This window comes from Pongo pygmaeus, chromosome 10 (genome assembly GCF_028885625.2).
Source record: "Pongo pygmaeus isolate AG05252 chromosome 10, NHGRI_mPonPyg2-v2.0_pri, whole genome shotgun sequence".
Lineage (NCBI taxonomy): Eukaryota > Metazoa > Chordata > Mammalia > Primates > Hominidae > Pongo > Pongo pygmaeus.
Genome location: NC_072383.2, coordinates 52,078,535 through 52,097,523, shown reverse-complemented (window position 1 = coordinate 52,097,523; position 18,989 = coordinate 52,078,535). Strand labels below are relative to the sequence as shown.

The following is an 18,989-nucleotide window of genomic DNA, read 5'->3' as shown; positions in this document are numbered from 1 at the left end:
TGTCTGAGCTAAGGGAACCGAGTACTAAAGGAGTGGGGAAATGAAAGTTCTGAGCTTCCAATATCCCTTTCCCACTATCTGTTTCCCACCACTGGGGACCCACTACAGGGATTTGAATATCAGAGATCCAGAGCTCCTAATCTTTTGTAGAGTGAGAAGGCTGGAGGCTCCAGTCATCCTTGTAACCAAAAGAATCTAAAACTACTATTTTAAGAAGAAAGTGATGCTCATCTGGGTAATATTCATTATATTAATATGTATCAAAGCCAGGCACAGTGGTTCACAACTGTAATCCCAGCACTTTGGAAGGCCAAGACAGGAGGATTGCTTGAGACCGGGAGTTTGAGACCAGCCTGGCCAACATAGCAAGAGCCCTGTCTCTACAAAAAGTAAAATTAGGCCAGGCGCGGTAGCTCACACCTGTAATCCCAGCACTTTGGGAGGCCGAGGTGGGTGGATCACCTGAGGTGAGGAGTTCAAGACCAGCCCGACCAACATGGTGAAACCCCGTCTCTACTTAAAAAACAAAAAATCCACAAGTTAGCCAGGTGTGGTGGCAGGTGCCTATAATCTCAGCTACTCTGGAGGCTGAGGCAGGAGAATGGCTTGAACCCAGGAGGTGGAGGTTACAGTGAGCCAAGATTGTGGCATTGCGCTCCAGCCTGGGAGACAAGAGTGAAACTCCATCTCAAAAAAAAAAAAAAAAAAAAGCAAAATTAGCCAGGTATGGTGTCACACGCCTGTAGTCCCACCTACTCAGGAGGCCTAAGTGAGAGGATGGTATGAGCCCAGGAGTTTGAGGTTGCAATGAGCTATGATCAGGCCACTGCACTTCAGCCTGAGTAACAGAGTAAGATCCCATCTTTAAATATAGAGAGATAAATTTTGGGTCTAAGGCCAATATGTCTCTGCTCTCTGCTCCATTGCCCACCCAACCCCACCACTACCACCACCAGCAGCTGCCCTTCCTCACTAGAGTCTCTTCCTGCCCCTTTATATTTGCAATGGGCTGACTCTGTTAGTTCTTCCTGCCTGTTGAGTGTTCACCTGGTCCCTGGTAAAGGACCTGTGCCTGAATTTATCCTGTGAAGAGAGGAATGCCTTTACTTTCCCTCCAGACATTGATTCACTTCCTTTGCCCAGGTGAGTTTCCATGGGATATTGGAAACATTCCATTTACCAGAGCTTTCATATACACCCAGGCTGAAGAAAATATTCAACTATTGAGAAGAGAATTTGGGGAGATTCCAGTATGACAAGTAACAATACTCATCTGAGACCTGAGTTCTACCACTCGTCCTCACCTCCACCCTGAGAAATCTTAAATGCCCTCAGGGAAGAAAAGCTAGTCAGACTAATTAATGTCTTGTTTTCTCTCATTGAGTTGCCTTATGCTGAATTTCAAAGAGAATATCATTTCACTTCTCACGTATCAGATGTTGTAGTATGCTCTAATCACCTAGGTTAGGGGTGGGAGAGTAGTTGATATAACAACTTGAGGTAAAATAAGTATAAGACATAAATCTTACTTTCAAGAAATTTATAGTATATATTATCTATACATAAGAAGTTACCCCCAGAATGTAGTTACTTGAAACAACAATAAATATTTATTCTCTCTCTCAGTTTCTGTGGGTCAAGAATTCAAGAGCAGTTTAGCGAAGCAGTTCTGCCTTGATGTCTCTCTTGAAGTTGTAGTCAAGATGTCAACTAGGGCTGTAGTTATCTGAAAGCTTGACTGGAGTTGACCACTCTGTACTGCAAGCTGGTTCACTCACATGGATAGCAAGTTGGTGCTGGCTTTTGGTGGAAGGCCTCAGTTTCTCTCCACATTGGCCTCTCCATAGGGCTGCTTGGCGGCTGGCAAGAGATCCAAGAGAGAGACCATGGTGGAAACTGCAATGTCTCTTATGATTTCATGTTAGAAGTTACACATGTCACTTCCACAGTATTGTGTTGGTTACATGGGCCAGCCATCATTCAGCGCGGGAAGGGAAAACAGAAAGAGCATGAATACCAAGAGAGGAGGGTCAATGAGGCCATCTTGGAGGCTACCACATAATCTATCTGGGATTTCAAAGTTATGATAAAAAGTAATGCTAAATAGAAGAGCTAGTATGTTTATAAACCTACAAGAACTTTGAATATGCTCATGATAGAATAAATTTCATAGTTTTTCACAAAATGCCATTGAATAAGTGACTTCAGTAAACTCTATTTTCATTGAAACTTGGTTTTTTTTTGCACTCTTTGAAAACATTCTTCAGAGTAGGCTAAGGAATTTAATGAATTGTATGGTTGTCTTAATTTTCATTCAAAGGATGTCAGCCATGCTGCTATAACAAAGAAACCCACAAATATAGTGAGCCTCTTACTTCAAATAAAGTAATAGTGCAGAGATATATGGAGTAGATGGTCTTTGGTAGAAAAGGCTTGCATCTCTGGGTCCATGGTGGCTGCTTAACGTGTCACCATGTCATAGCAAGCAGAAGGATGAAAGAGTGAGAGAACAACTACCTTTCCTTTTTAAAGACATGACCCAGAAGTTACACACATTGCTTCGCTCACATTCCATTGACCAGAACATAGTTATGGGACCACCTCTAATTGCAAGAGAGGCTGGGCAGTGTAGTGTCTAGCTGGCAGCCATGCACCCTGCTAAGATTTAGTGTGTGGATAGCAGGGTAGCAGAGTCATATTATTAAAAGGAAGAAGAGACAGGATGATGAGAATTAGTGGTCTCTGCCACACTTACAACACATAATTTGTGGGGACAGGTCAGGTGACAAAAGTTAACAAGTAATTGGACCACATCTCTGGATCCAATTCAATAATTAGATGCACATTAAAAACATGATAGTAAGAAATGCTATCTTGCTAGAAGACTACGTTGTAAAAAACAACGTCATACAATTCAGAAATTAGTTTTGTAATGTTGCTGTGTTACGTTTACCATTGCTTTAAAAACAGGTTCAATTTATTCAAATATTTGTTTAGCCAGGCAATGTACTTGGCAGTGGAAAAACAGAAGTAAACAAGATCCTTACCTCACAGAACTTAGTCTAAAAGGAGAGACAAACAGGAAGATACAATATAGTGGGGTAGATCCTGTGACTAGTGAAATCAGGAGTACCGGGTGGGGAATTAATGAATGCTTCTTGGAGGAAGTAGTGCTTGTGCTGAAACTTGATCTATAAAATACATTACATTCAATCCCAGCTACCCGGGAGGCTAAGGCACGAGAAACACTTGAAACCCGGGAGGTGGAGGTTGCAGTGAGCCAAGATCACGCCACTGTACTCCAGCCTGGGCGACAGAGTGAGACTCCATCTCAAAAAAACAAAACAAAAAACAACATTACAGAGAGCACATCAGAGTTTAAATAGATTTCAGATTTATCAACAGACAGAATGAGGCTTTAATATTTATAACCAAGTACTGTAACCATACATATAGTATATTAGTTTAATTATCCCAACAAATCTATGAGAAAGATATTACTGCCATTTTACAGGTGAAGATATTGAGACCCAAGGAGGTTAAGTAACTTGCCAAGGTTACATATCTGTTAAGTAAGGGAGGCAACTTTCAAACTCAAGTCTTTTCAGATGACTTCCCCGTACAAAATAAAAGCACATTAACAAAAAGCAAACATTATCATTAAAAATTCTGGCCAGGCGCAGTGGCTCACACCTGTAATCCCAGCACTTTGGGAGGCTGAGCCAGGCAGATCACAAGGTCAGGAGTTCGAGACCAGCCTGACCAACATGGTGAAACCCCGTCTCTACTAAAAATACAAAAATTAGCTGGGAGTGGTGGCACATGCCTATAATCCCAGCTACTCAGGAGGCTGAGGCAGGAGAATCGCTTGAACCCGGGAGGCAGACATTGCAGTGAGCCAAGATCACGCCATTACACTCCAGCCTGGACAACAGAGCGAGACTCAGTCTAAAAAAAAAAAAAAAAAAAAAAATTCTATGGAATATGCTTTCATAAAATATTTAGAGTTGCTTCTATCATAGGTGCATTCAAATGTATTCAATTTCTAAATTATACAAGGACTTTATTAATATACTGGATAATTAAGTGCTAGACCATGTACTCCAGACTATAAGCCTAGGACTTCAGAAGAGTGGCACATTGCTGAGATTTAGAATGAGCTGGGGAAGTCCAAGCTCAGTGGCTCACACCTGTAATCCCAGCACTTTGGGAGGCCAAGGCAGGCGGATCATGAGGTCAGGAGATTGAGACCAGCCTGGCTAACACGGTGAAACCCCATCTCTATTAAAAATACAAAAAAATTAGCCAGGCGAGGTGGCGGGCGCCTGTAATCCCAGCTACTTGGGAGGCTGAGGCAGGAGAATGGCGTGAACCCGGGAAGCGGAACTTGCAGTGAGCCGAGATCACGCCACTGCACTCCGGCCTGGCGACAGAGCGAGACTCTGTCTCAAAAAAAAAAATGAATAAATAAAATAAAGAATGAGATGGGGAAGCTTAAGCAGGGCTTGGATGGGCCTTGATGACCCATACAGAGGACAGTGCATTCCAGACACTGGAATCACAGGAGCAAAGCTGAAGACAAAATGGGCACATTAGTGAGACAATACTGAGACACTAAGACCCAAATGACTAAAGTAGAAGGTGTATTAGAAAGAAGCTTTCTGGTTCTCCCAGGTACAGGAGAAGGGAGAGATTGGAGACCTCAGGGTCAGTTTACCCCCATTTAAGTGGCCATGGTAGCTGTGACCTACCCCCACTTTTCTAGGAAAAAATATATTCCAGCATTCCCAAGATCTTCTATCTTCAGTGTAATCATATTGTCACCTTGAATATCAAAAGACATATTATTTTCCTAATGCTGGTCCGGGGCTATACCAATTGACAGACACAATCTTTGCTTCATTCGAGTTTCCAGTCTAATAGGATACAAACAGACAATTCAGAGAACAAAATGGGGCCAACTTAGCCCAAAATAAAAGCATCATGATTCCCTTAAGATGTCAAAGTGCTTACAGCTGTATCATGTAGGGGGCCATAACAAATGCTACATTTAAGAGGACACTAGGCATGGGTGGGGTGGTCCCAGGCTTGATAAGGTTACTTATGCCCCCAAATCCTTGCGGTCAACCCAAACAGTCGCCTGGAAAAGGGCTGATGGACAGGATACCTTTCCTCCAAAGGAATCCTGCCTCTCCTATATGCCCCAAAATGAGCATTGAGTGGGAAGCTAACCAGAGGGAAAAATAGGAGGTGCTATTAGGGTCAGACAGGATCCAGCAGCCTGGACCCAAGTGTGCGGAAAAGGCCATTGTCTGAGTGGCTTTCTGAATTTCCTGCCCTCAAACACCTACCCCGCCCAACATGCACACTCAATCTCTTGCCTCCTGCTCTGCCATCACTGTGATTAGGAGGCACTGCCCCCCAAGAGGACAACAGACCACTGAGGTTCTCCTAAAGTGAGAAGGGAAATCACCCAGACCCATCCCCAGTGGGGAAGAGTAAAAAGATGACACAAAGCAGGGCTTTAAGATTACTAGAGAAAAGTGTTTCCAGATCTTAATGAAGATCCAGGATCCTCCTTATCTCTCAACCCTCACTCATTTCTCCTAGTTCTACTCATCCAGGAGACGTAGAGTTTTCTGGCACAAGTGAGCAACAGCTGGATGGGGGTGGGGGGTGTGTCTATGTAGGTGTCTGTGCCTCTAGGCACGTCCCAGTGGTTTTTATGTGTGGGAGAGGAGAATTCAGCAAACAGGGTGTGGTTGTGGGTGTGTCTCATGTGGGATGAGGCATCTACAGAGCAGTTCTGTTGAGACCCTTGGGCTCCCTGCTCTACCAGCCCTGGCTTTGAGTCCATTTCATGACCCTGATGAGACCAGATTCCCAGCTGATGACGCCCATTCGCAATCACCAGCTTCCAGCTCTTTGGCCCCTCCCCCATCCACACACTTACTCCTCTGGCAGGCTAGCTGGGCTTTTGGCTGGGAACTAAGCTCAAAGCGGAAACAGGCAGTTGGAAGGTGTGATTTATGTTTCTGATTTCACCCCAGGCTGGAGCCCAAACACTTGGACCCTCTCCGCAAGTACCCGTCTGGCAAATTATCTCCTCCCCCTCAAAATCTCAGGCTCTTCTAGCCAGTCAGAGGTCTTCCAGGCAACCCCATCCTCACTACCATCCCCCCTCTCCACTAACACTACCAATCACACCTCTAACTCCTGCTGATTACAGTGATAGAAGAATTAACTTCACTATTACCCACAGGAGGCAGGATTCTCCTATCAGCCCCAAACAATAGATAAATCCCTCCATATATCTAATTTCCTTCTCTCCTGCTGTTGACCAATAGTTGGTAGAAACAAAGGGGAGCTAACTCACTCAGAATTCTGCCTCTGGCCTCTCAAGTTCTCTTTGCAGATTTAAGGTAATCCTCAATCCTGTGATTGTTTCTATCTCTAGAGACTTCTTAGAAACATTCTCAAAGACATCAGAATGCCATTTTCTTGCTCCTGATCAGTAACTTGATGCATATCTTTATCTGCCATTTGTCAAGAGCTGGAAAGCACACTCCACCCCCCACAATCTGGAAGCCTAGAGTCAGAAAAGATATTGCTAGGAAGTGAGAATCCTCTAACTCCTTCCAGGGGCTCCCACCATTACCACTTAGAAAATCCTACTAGAAATCTAGTTTCATCTTTTCCCACTTTTAAAGATTCCTTATCAGTCAAATGCCCTTGTTAACTTTAGAGGGTAGTTGAGGAGGATTAAATGAAGAAATCAATTTGAAAGATATAAAATGCTGCTTCATAGGATTATTTTGAGGTTAAATGAGGTCACATAGTAAAATGCTTAGATCTATACCTGATACTTGATAACTATTAGCTGTTTTCTCCTGTAATACCTCAAAAATTGGGGAGGGACCTGGGAGTTTGCCCTTCCTAGACATCCAGAGCCCATGGGCTCATTATAACCTTGTTGAATGGGAAGCTCAGATTCCTAAGTTTTAGTTTCTTTTTTTTTTTTCTTCTTTTTTTTTTTTTTGAGATGGAGTCTTGCTCTGTCACCCAGGCTGGAATGCAGTGGTGCAATCTCAGCTCACTGCAACCTCTGCCTCCTGGGTTCAAGTGATTCTCTGCCTCAGGCTCCCGAGTAACTGGGATTACAGGCGCACGCCACCACGCCTGGCTAATTTTTGTATTTTTAGTAGAGACAGGATTTCACCATGTTGGCCAGGCTGGTCTTGAACTCCTGACCTCGTGATCCACCTGCCTCAGCCTCCCAAAGTGCTGGGATTACAAGTGTGAGCCACCGCGCCTGGCCCCTAGGTTTTAGTTTCTGAAGGTACATGGTTGCATGAATGAATGAGTCCATGCTCCATTCAGTTTTCTGGGGTCTGGCCTCTCCTTCCCTGGCTTCCTTCCCATCACCCCCTACAGAGCCTTTCCCCTAGATCACTGAGCTCATCCTGGTTACCAATTATTTGTTTATTCCTGGCCCCCACACAAGGACTCCAGCCGCAACCCTGGTTTTCCCCTGAGTTCCTGTATGAGACTCTGAATGTGTTGGGGTAAGATGGAACCTCAAGGATCACCTAGCCCAATTCCTTTGATTTAGGAAAGACAAAATTGAGAGCCAAAGAAGGGCAGACTTGCTCTAGTTGGAACTTCCAAGTCAAGTACCTGGATCCAGCCCAGGGAGTCCCTGTGTGCTTTCAAAGGTAAAAGAATTCTCATACCCTTGTTTCTTTCTCTCTCTCAGTGAGTAGAATAAATCACTATTTTTAACTGCCTAAAACATGAGCAAAAGCTGGAGAAACACTCAAGGAAGTCCTTCTACATACAAGTTTACTGGCTTCTTCCTTATTTTCCTGGGTCTTCTCTAATTCTTATTTCTGCCCCTTCTTGCATTCCTCCCTTCCTCCACCTCCAGTCACATTTAGACGGCTTCTATGCTAACCTGTATGTCACTTGCATACCATTCAACAATAGATCAATAGATTTGGGATGGTTTTTGTTTTTGTTTTTGTTTTGTTTTGTTTTTTTTAGACAGAGTCTTACTCTTTCGCACAGGCTAGAGTGCAGTTGCATGATCTTGGCTCACTGCAACCTCTACCTCCCAGGTTCAAGCAATTCTCGTGCCTCAGCCTCCTTAAGCAGCTGGGATTACAAGTGTGCGCCACCATGCCTAGCTAATTTTTTGTATTTTAGTAGAGACGAGGTTTCACCATGTTGCCCAGGCTGGTCTCAAACTCCCGAACTCAGGCAATCCGCCCGCCTTGGCCTCCAAAAGTGCTGGGATTACCGGCGTGAGCCACCACGCCCAGCCTAGATTTGTTTTTAAAAAATGAATTTGTTGCTGAGTGCAGTGGCTCATTCCTATAATCCTAACACTTTAGGAGGCCAAGGCAGGAGGATCACTTGAGCCGAGGAGTTCGAGACCAGCCTGGGCAAACATAGTGAGACTCCGTTCCTACAAACAAACAAAGAATTAGTTTAAAAAGAAAAAGAAGAATGGGTCAATGGCTTTCTTTGAAAGTGTTTAGTCTGAATCCAACACCTAGGTCCAAATTGGGGTACACTTGACCAGCAGCTTCTATGCATGACCACCCCATAAGCCTCATAAAGGCATTCCTTTTGCCTTTGCCAGTGAGGCTCAAGCATTCCAAAGATAAACCTAGTGGACTGGTCTTTCCTAAAGTAAAGCCAGATTGCTTGGGTTTGAATCCCAGCTCTTCTGCTTACCTTGGGCAAGTCTGTGCCTCAGTTTCCTCATCTTATGGAATAGGTCAATAGTACCTCCCTGATAAAGGGGCAGTGCCAATTAAATAAGTTAATACATATAAAGCTCTTAGAATACATACTATATAGCATAAAGCATAAGCTATTATTATTATAGGAGAGACAATAACTCCAGGAAGCCGTGTCTCCACCTCCATCCCCCATACATACCTGAGCCATGTGGCACGGTTCCCCTCTCTTCCTGGGATCTCATTACCCTTCTCCAAACCAGCCCATCTGGCCCCTGTGCAGTCTTACCCTTATCCAACCCCCAGCTCTACCCCTGGGGCCCAAACCTGGGTGTAGGGGAGGGAAGAAAAGAAAAACGTGGCCATTTTAGGGCAGAAGAACTGTTAGAGGGGAGAAGGGGTGGGGGCAACAGGGAAGGGGACCCAGAGTTGGGAAGCTCCTTATTGGGAAAGGCCCCTGTCTGATTCTGGGAGACAGAGGCCAGGCCTGGGCACTCAGCCAAGTCCAAAGAGCAGGCCCCAGGCCCTAGTCCTGGCCACCAAAGCCAGCACCAGTGAAGAGACTAAATGTTCAGTTGCTTTGGGCCCTTCTCCAGACAGTCACAGGACACTTTCCCCTACCCCAGCCTCACCTCTTCTGACAAAATACCCATGGTGATTAAAGTAGCTAGAACCAGGAGTACAACGTCTCTGTGTATATATGTGTGTGTTGGGAGGAGGGAGAGACTCATGCTTCCGGGCCATAATAAGGTCAAACCACTGTTCCATAAGTGGCTGTCTCCAGGACACTGCCCACCACCCACAACCCCCACTACCTCCCCCCAAGTCCAACGGCTGGCTGTGAACTCCTCCTACAGGAACTCAGCCAGTTCTGGGGGAGACTGCTGGTGAGGGGGGGCCCAAGGGTGAGTAACGGTTCCCGTGGGGATCGGGGTGCCCATGACTAATCAATGAGAGGGTGAGAAATAAAACTTACATTCCTTGACTTGTAGGGCAGTAGCTGGAGGTGGGAGGTGGGGCAGGGGCAGACTAAAGCAAGGACAGCCAAGTAGGGACGCAGAGAGGGAAGTGAGGCTGAGGTGGGGGTGGGGAGTCCTTCCAGCCCTGCTGTCTCCATATCTCGGGCTGAAGGAGAGGCAGGCCCCAGGTAACCAAACACCTGGGTTTCTGCTTCCCACTCCCTGGCAAATAAGCTTCTCCTCCAGTTCATTCAATCCAGGGCTACAGACTTTGAATGGGCTGAGGAAAGGGCACACTGACATCTCATTTGCATTCCTCAGCCCCTACCCCACTCATCTAGGAGTCCCTGTGCCCAGAAGACCCAGCTTGGAAAAACTCCCCTGTGCAAGGCTGAGAGCTAGACTAAGGGCATAAGAGCGGAAATGAGCTGGGAGCCAAGATGCTGAGAGGAGGAAGGAAGCCAGTCTGCTGCCACAAAGGAGTCAGGAAAGAGAGGGAACAAACAGCCAAGTGCTTCCTGCCCATCCCCTTCCCTGCCTCCCCACCAACCTCCTCCAGCCTGTCCAGACATCTCAGGCCCAGGGGAGAGTGGGGAAAGGAGTGCAGAGACCCACACGAAAAGCCCTCTAAAGCTTCCAGCTCAGCAGCCTTCATGGCAGAGGCCAGGGGCTATTCTCACAGCAGCCCCTGCATCAATAGCTAGACGATCACTCCCATGTCAGCCAGTTCCAGAAGCCCCCTTACCCCAATTTCCTCCACCAAAGTGACCCATTCCTCTCTGTTTCAAGCTTGCTTTCTCTGGCCCTCCAGTATCTGCAGTTGAAAGAGAACACCATGAGTTTGGGAAGGGATGTGGTGGTGGGGAGGGTTGGGAGAGTTGTAAGAACAGGCAGCCCTCTTCCCCAAACTGCTATCTCACCTCCCACTGCACTGGCAAGAGGGCAGGGGCAATCACACCTCACACACACACACACACACACACCCCCCCCAACTTTAGCCTATTGATAGATCAGGATACAGATACCCCACCCAGGCAAATACACCAACACAAGCATGTTCAGGTTTTCAGACCATACACACACAGAGAGGGAGGTTTTCACCTCACAGGCACATTCACATCACACAGGATCTTTTCCCAGCCTGGCCAGCACAAATGGTGAACATGGGAAAGATGCAGAAACCTGGGCCAACTTGGGCCCAAATATATTCCAGCTTTGGCCCTTCTCCAGGCCTGTTTCTCCATTCCTTGCTACTCCCCCAGGGCTTTCCCATGCAGAACGCAGGAGAAGGTGGAGAGGAGGCACCTGAGGGTCCTCTGTTCCTAAGCTGTGATACTCAGTCAACTCTGTTTGGGTTTCTGGAACCCAGCCCCCCTCCCTGAGGTGATCACATGGAAAATGTCCAGCTGCGGTTGCTTGGAGAGATGAGCTCAGCCAGTCTGAGTGGGGCTGGGGGCCTGGACTCAGCGTCAGACTTTCCACTTCGGACCTCACCCCTCCTCCCACCTCCAAATACCACTCCAGGGATTCAGGAGCAGGAAAGGGGCCAAAGGGACTTCTGAGACAAATGTCGCAGTCTTGGACTGGTTCAGAGAGGAAGGGTGGACACTGATGAAGGACGGAACAGATCTGGAAGCACCTCTAGTCTGCTTCATTCCTGCCTACCCACTTCAGGGAAATAAATCCAAAGATGGACCAAAAAAGACAAGGGAGACTAGGTTGCAATGTAATAAGTGGGGGGAAGATGACTTCAGAAATCGGTCCCCAGGGGTGGGAGTGGGAGGGTAGGGAACTCAAGAAAGAATAGATTCAACTCAATGACCCCAAAATGACAAAGGACATAGAAAGCTGGGTCCTAAATGGGAAACTGGGGGTGGCAGAGGAAGGAGCAGACTAGTGTTACACTGCCTCTCATTGGCCAGTGAAGAGTTCCTGACCTGGCAGGAGGAAAGGATTATCCCTCCATCCAGTCTTCCAAAGTATATTTCCCACTCTCCGTGACTCTGCACCCCGCCCTCCCTCTCCTCACATTCCTTTCCCTCTATCCCCCGTCTCTATTATGCGCTTCCCCTTTCCTTTCTCCTTTCCTCTCTCCTGCCATCTTTCTAGAATCCTCCTTCCTGGTTCCTCCACCCCCTTCTCCTTCACCAATCCCTAGCCACTCTGTCTTTTCCTCTCACTGAACCCTCTCTGTCTACCTCTTTGCTCTTATTTATGTCTCCAACCTAACCCATTTCCCCCTCCTTCTCCCTCCTTCTTCTCCCCAGCGTAGCCCACAGAGCTCTTTATACATAGTAAGCGCTCAAAAATGTATACTGCTTAGATCAATGGCACTTATTAGTTAATGTCCCTTGCACAATTCTAGGAACCTTAGAGCAGACTGAGATCTTTATTAGTTAAAATGTTGGAGCCATGAAGGGTTTTGATCTGAGAAGTAACATCATCAGGGCCTTGGTTTAGGAAGATTAATTTGCCTGCAAAGAGTAGGGTGGATTTCAGGGGAAAATGAGACCCTTTTTTTCATTTTCTCTCTTTCTTTCTTCAACTATTTCTTTCTCTCTGACTTCTTCACCATCTGACAGGCTTCCCCACCTGACCATAACTTCCTCTCTCCCTTCCATGAGTCTTCCCTCCTTCCTTGAGTTTTCCTTCCCTTTACCCGTATCCTGTCCTTCCTCCTCTCAACAACCCCCTTCCTAGAACATCTGTAAGCAATTGGCTTGTAGAGAGGGGTAGGGTTGAGATTTCCCAGCCAGCTGTGGGGGTGTGGCCAGCCCTGGCCGATTGGATGGAAGGGTGTGGCCTGAAGGGAGGGCCGCTCTCCCTAGAGGTGAAAGCTTGGAGTGCCATTCCACCGTTCCTGTTCCTAGGCACCCAGCTCTTTAATCGAACCCCAAACTTCTCTTCTCCCCAGGTCAATCTCATCACACACCCCTTTTCTATCTTAGAGATCTGGAAGCCCTACCCTACCTCCCAGTTCCACAATTCTGTCATCTGGAACCCTCTAGTCACATGTAGATTAGAGACTGGAAGAAGGTACGCAACCTCCCAACTGCTGGACATCTGTTGCAAGGAATATAAACCAAAGGGTCAGAAAGCTCCTCTTCTTGGCTTCTCCCTTAGGGCTTTGAAGTTCAATCAAGGACTGAGGCCAGAGGTGGAGGGTGTGGGTATTCAAAGGACAGAATGCAATTCAAACTTTACTGTAGGTAAGGTAGGAAGTCCAATATATTTTTGTACATTAGACCCAGAAGTAATCACTTGTGAATTGTGAATGTATAAACTGTATACAACATTACTTTCTTTTATACTATTATCTCAATTTAGTTAGCCTCAACCTTGGAGTCCAGGGGTTAAGAATCTTCTAAGGCTTTGTTCCTCCTCATGTTATAGCTCTGGAAGAAAAGGAGGGGGCTCTGCTTCCCAGGAGTGCTCCATATCACTGGGCTCATAAATCTCAGCCCCAGAGACTCTCCATTTTACTTTTATGCACTGGCTGCTGGGGACACCTGGAACCTTTGCAGGAATTGCTGTAAACCCCCTTTATCCCCTAGTTCAGCACCCCAAAAGGTTAGCTCTCCCTGAAGAGAAAGGCAAGGGGATGGACCTATTCTTAGCCCCGTACATGATCCCTGGAAAACAAATGTGCTCATTGTGAGGTGATGATGGACAGGAAGGAATTTGCAGCCAAGGAAGGAGTGTATGTGTTTGTTTGGGGGTAGAGAGATGAAGAGCGCCAGAGGTCCAGAGAACTCATGAGGAAGACTTATGAAAAGCAAGGAGAGGGACATGCTGGGCCCCATCCCCAACTTTGTGCCATTGTGTTAAGGACTAATGGCACACTATGCTCTACACACACACACACACACACTGATTCCTACCTGATCAGAGATGCCGTTACCTCTATAAAGCCAGCAAGAGCTGAAGCTAGTAACATAGCATGTCTGGGTTTGGAGTGCAATCAGTGGCCCTCCTGCCTTCCTCCCCAGCCTCTTCCAATGCCCTTTCTGTCTGGGATTGATAATCCTTCCCAAGAGAGGGCTGGAAATGGCAGGCAGACTTGTGGAGGTGGGAGGGAACGCCTGGCTCATCCTCAACCCCTCATAGCCCCAGTCGGATGTGCACTGGGAATCCTGGTGCTCCAGGTCCCTTCCTGATGGGCTCCAGATGTGCTTACATCTGGGAAGGCCATCCCAAGAAGCTGACACTCCCACCCACAGCTCCCACCCCGGATGGTTCTCTCCTCTGACTGCCAGGCCCTTGAGCTGAGAAGCTTCAGGCACCCCTTTCCTCTCCAGAGGTAGGTACAAGGCAGCAAAGGGAAGAGAAAGGAAAGTCATAGGGGTGGCATGAGTGAGCAAATAAAATGAGGTCAATGCTTAGGAAACCCCAGAGGATCTTATTTTCCTTTCAACTTCCTATCTGAGGTTGTTACAATTTGCCATAGCATTCTAGTGCCTCCAAAAACGCCAAAAATAAATAAATAAATAAATAAATAAGAAAAACTGAAGAATTTTTGGAAGAGAAGACATTAGCAAGAGTGGGGGAAATTCCTTCCCATTGATCTGCTTAATCTGGATTCCTGGGTCTTGTATCTTTTATCCCAGTGTCCTCTTAGCTTTGCTCCTCTCCTGTCAGTGCCCATCCCCTAGTCCCTGTCTCCATGTGCCTCTCCAACCTAGTCTCACCTGGAAAAACTCCCAGTTTGGTCACCACAGAGATATCTAGTCATAGTTTTTGCTTGTTTGTTTGTTTGTTTTGAGTCTGAGTCTCTCTCTATCACCCAGGCTGGAGTGCAATGATGCGATCTCTGCTCACTGCCACCTCCACCTCTCGGGTTCAAACGATTCTCCTGCCTCAAACTCCTGAGTAGCCGGGATTACAGTCTCCTGCCACCACGCCCAGCTAATTTTTTGTATTTTCAGTAGAGACGGGGTTTCACCACATTAGCCAGGCTGGTCTCAAACTCCTGACCTCAGGTGATCCACCCGCCTCAGCCTCCTAAAGTGCTGAGATTACAGGCGTGAGCCACCACATCTGGCTCTAGTCACAGTCTTAATCACTGGGTTCAGAGTCCTGGAGCAACAATAGAACCCACGCATCTTATTGCTAAGGTCTGCTTTTGTCACCCTAGTAAACATCTTCCATCCATCCCTCCTGTGCTCTGTGCAAACTGGGGATAGAAAAAGGAGAGGAGCCTGGGTTTATTTTAGGCATAGGACACGGGGGAGGGGTTTCTCCTGGGTCAGACAGCGGGTAGGGATGGTGGAAGTGACTCACAGATGATAGAGCCCTCAGTTCCTCTAGGCAGAGACCTGAGTCAGAGAAGCAACAGAGCCTGAGGGTGCAAATGGTCTACTCCTGTACTTTCCAATTTCCCTCTCTTAGACATACATGCACACACACACAGAACAACTCCCCAGCTTCAGCAGGCTCTGGATCCTGGTATAACTGGGCTCCTATTCTACTTCTGGAAATCCCCCCACCCCCGCCTTCAGCTTCATAATTTTCCTAAATATCCCACCTTCCTTCCCTCTGTGAGATCCAACTTCTTTGTTTGCTTGTTTGTTTTTGTCTTGTTTTGTTTTTGAGATGGAGTCTCGTTCTGTCGCCCAGGCTGGAGTGCAATGGTGCAATCTCAGCTCACTGCAACCTCTGCCTCCCAAGGTTCAAGCAATTCTCCTGCCTTAGCCTCCCAAGTAGCTGGGATTATAGGCACCCACCACCACGCGTGGCTAATTTTTATATTTTTACTAGAGACAGGGTTTCACCATGTTGGCCAGGCTAGTCTCAAACTTCTGACCTTGTGATCCACCCACCATGGCCTCCCAAAGTGCTGGGATTACAGGCATGAGCCACCGCGCCCGGCCTAGGAAGTTTTATTTCATGGACATCTCAGCTTCCACCACCCCTACCTAACCAGACTTTTTACAGCCCAACAAGACCTGAGTCTGTTTCTTGAAACCAAGGCATCCAGCCTTAGTGTTCTCAGAATTTCCAGGCATTTGAGAATCTTAAAGAAGCCACTGAGTCTCACCCCAGAGAAATCACATACATACAGATAAAAACTTCCATCCAGTTTTGGAGGATTAATGGATCGTATACCCAATCTTCCCCCACCCCACCCCAAGGACAATGGACCTAGGTTATAATTCCTACTCTAGAATCTTCCCCATACCTCTGTAGAAACCCAGCCCGGTTTACAGGGCTGACATTGCAGTGGGAAAAGCAATGGCTCTGAAATCTACTGGGATTGGGTTTGGATTTACCTCTGCCCCTTTCTGTTGGCCTTCGCTTAGTCACTTCTCTCCTTTAGGCTTCAGTTTCCTAACAGTAAAATGAGGATCATGATACCTTCAGTGCTGGATAAGTCGGGATAAATAGGATAGAAGCAGATTAAAGGTCAAGCCCAGGGCCAGGAATACAGCATGTGCTAAATAAACCATTATCAGTACTCCCCACCCCTCTTCCACGCTAGTAAAATTCAGCATGACCCCTGGCATTAGAACTTGCACCTGTATCCTGAACTCCTCTGGAAATTCACTCTTCTGGTTCTAAAACTCCAGCCTTCAGGGCAAGCAGGCTGGCGACAACAGGAGCCTGCTGAGTGTCCTGGCCTTGCCCTTCACCCTTCTTCCTCTGCATCAAGCAGACCATGATTAATAATGGTCAGTCATCACAGCAAATCATTCCTACTGAGCAATGAAGGGACAGAGGGTACCAAAGAGGTCAGGTTTAAGAGAAAAAGCAGAGGCACTTGGAGACACAGACTTGGCCAGAGAAAGGCTGAGAGATATACAAGATGGAAAGAAAAAGCTGAGAGGAGATAGAGCATTTAGAGGGGCAGTGGGCTTAGAGGAGAAGGCACTGGGTTTGGAGTCTAAACACTTAGGTTCTAGACTCACTGCTAACTGGCTAGCCATACGACCCTGCACAAATCACTTCATCTCTCTACACCCATTTCCTCTTCTGAAGGAGAAGATTGGACTGATGGCTTCTACCCCCTCCTCACTGGCCTTTCTAGGTCAGTTTCCAGGCCTGGAGGTCTGTGCTGAAGTAGCTCTAATTAGGAGGGGACCCCAAGTTGAGGCCGAACCCAGAGCAGAGGAAGAGAGGATCAGGCAAAGGCAGGCATGGTGAGAGGAAAGGCAGGAGGTGTTGGGGCCACTGGGAGAGGACTTATAAGGGCAGAAAGAGCCAAGAGAGGAGGGATATTGGGGAGAGTAGAAAGGCCAGCCAAAGAATGACTAAGGGGCTCCCGGTGTAAACAGGAGCAGGGAATGGACAGGGAGGGGGCCTGTTTGAGTTGGCCAAGGCTGGGGGTGGAGTGGGGAGGAGGACTGGGGCAGGACACTATGTCCCCTGTCCCCCACCAAGGCTCCTGGGAGGAGCTGAGTCACACACCTCCTTCCCTGAACCCCTCCCCACCCCCACCCCTAATCTCCCAAATCCTGGGAAAATCTAAAGAGTTTGCCTAGACTGAGAAAGGAGAGTGTTTGGTTCACACACATGTGTTTTGCTGGGCTAAAAAGCAATCAGGCCTCAGCCCTTCTCCTCCCAAAGGGGGTTCCCAGCCCATGGGTTGAGTAGCTTTCACCTAAAGGTTGCCTTTTTGGCAATGCTGGGCTTAAAGATCCTGACCCAGAGATTCCTTGGGTTCCTCACCTAAGAAAGGGTCAGGACTTGCAGATGTGAGAATGGGATACGGGCCAGCATTGCCCCACAGTCTGGCCAGGCAGCCTCTCCCTTGGGCTGCCCAGCTGGCTCTGGAGGGGGGCTTTTAAAAAAGCAGATGGGTGATTTGGGACAGGAAGTGGAGTAGCAGAGTGAGGGGGAGAGTCATGGCAGGAAAAAAACATTGACTCTGGGCACTCTTATTCTGAGCCTTTCAGGCCGGAGTGGGGCAGGGGACTGGGGAACAGAAGGGACAGGGTTGACTTCGGGGGTATTATTCTGGAAAGGGAGGAGTCCTGGAGGAAAGAGACTGAAAGGCCTTGTAGTCCCCCTCCCCCAGACTAAGATAAAGGCTAGAATCCTGAAAAGTGATCTCATCACACAAAGCCGGAGCTTGGGGAAGAGGTGGGCAGGGGGTCACTGCCTTCCCTTTCTAGAGTCCCTTCCTCTACTTCCACAGGGGATCTGGGAAGAATGGGGTCCTGGCTTCCAGCTCCCATTGTTTTTTGGTTTTTTGGTTTTGGGATTTTTTTTTTTTTTTTTTTTTTTTTTTGAGATAGTCTTGCTCTGTCACCCAGGCTAGAGTGCAGTGGTGCAGTCGCGGCTCATTGCAGTCTCTGCCTCCTGGGTTCAAGTAATTATCCTGCCTCAGCTTCCTGAGTAGCTGGGATTACAGGTGCGGACCACCACATCTGGCTAATTTTTGTATTTTTAGTGGAGATGGGTTTTGCCATGTTGGCCAGGCTGGTCTTGAACTCCTGGCCTCAGGTGATCTGCTCACCTCGGCATCCCAAAGTGCTGGGATTACAGGTATGAGCCACCGTGCCTGGCCAGAGCTCCTAGCGTTTACAGCCATTAGGAGCTGAAGGTTGGGTCCCTTTGCAAGACTTTCCACCACCACCACCACCTCTCACAATTCTCCAGGTTTGTAGGAACTGGGCCAGTTTAATCAAGAAGGCACTGAGGGGCCAGCCACTCGCAGGCTTTTGGTCAACTGTCAGATCCAAGGAAGGGGCTCAGCAGAGGTTTACATACCCTAGGACCAAGAGGGGGGCAAACTGGAGCAGAATCCTCCTGATGAATGACCCCAAACTCCTGTGTTTTCAATACTAGCAGCTTGGAGGAGGAAGCAGCGGAACTTGAGGAGCCGGTGTAGGTCCTCTAGCAAACTGACTGCAAACGCTGTCTCTGTACGTCAACTCTTGTGTCCCAAATCCAGCTGGCCAGAACCCAGGCACCCGGCGGCCCCGGAAGGCAAGGGGGAATCCCAGTTGGCCGGACGCCAGAGGAGTCTCCTGTCTCTTTAGACCCCAAAGTCTCCTCCCTAAAGCACTGAGGGAGACCCCACACACATATACAGGCTTCCTCCGCCCACCAGAGGTGATTCCTTTCCTCATTAGGAAATTCTCCGCTCCCTTTTCCGACTCGTTTTCCGAGCGTTTACGTTGTACATCTGGAAAGGAATAAGGAGGAAGGAGGGGGAAGCAGAGAGGAGGGGGAAGAACCCAAACCCGCCCAGTCTAACCCAGTCCAGACAACCGGCTTCCAGCTGGGGCTGGGGAAAGGGGGTTGGAGAGGTGCGCCCCCCCCCACGCCCCTTAGGGGTGGGGGA

General features: G+C 47.8%; 1 long non-coding RNA gene across 2 annotated transcripts; it reads right to left on the bottom strand.

Annotated features, from left to right (window-relative positions):
- Positions 1-1,584: 1,584 nt before the first annotated feature.
- On the bottom strand, positions 1,585-18,844 carry LOC134740378 (uncharacterized). Of its 2 annotated transcripts, XR_010127813.1 has the most exons (3): positions 13,585-13,692; positions 10,449-10,517; positions 1,585-1,860 (listed from the first exon to the last, which is right to left on the bottom strand). It is a non-coding gene; the product is annotated as an uncharacterized LOC134740378 (long non-coding RNA). The 2 variants fall into 2 exon arrangements; XR_010127814.1 differs by lacking the exons at positions 10,449-10,517; positions 13,585-13,692 and adding an exon at positions 18,413-18,844 and having other exon boundaries at positions 1,621-1,860.
- Positions 18,845-18,989: the final 145 nt, after the last annotated feature.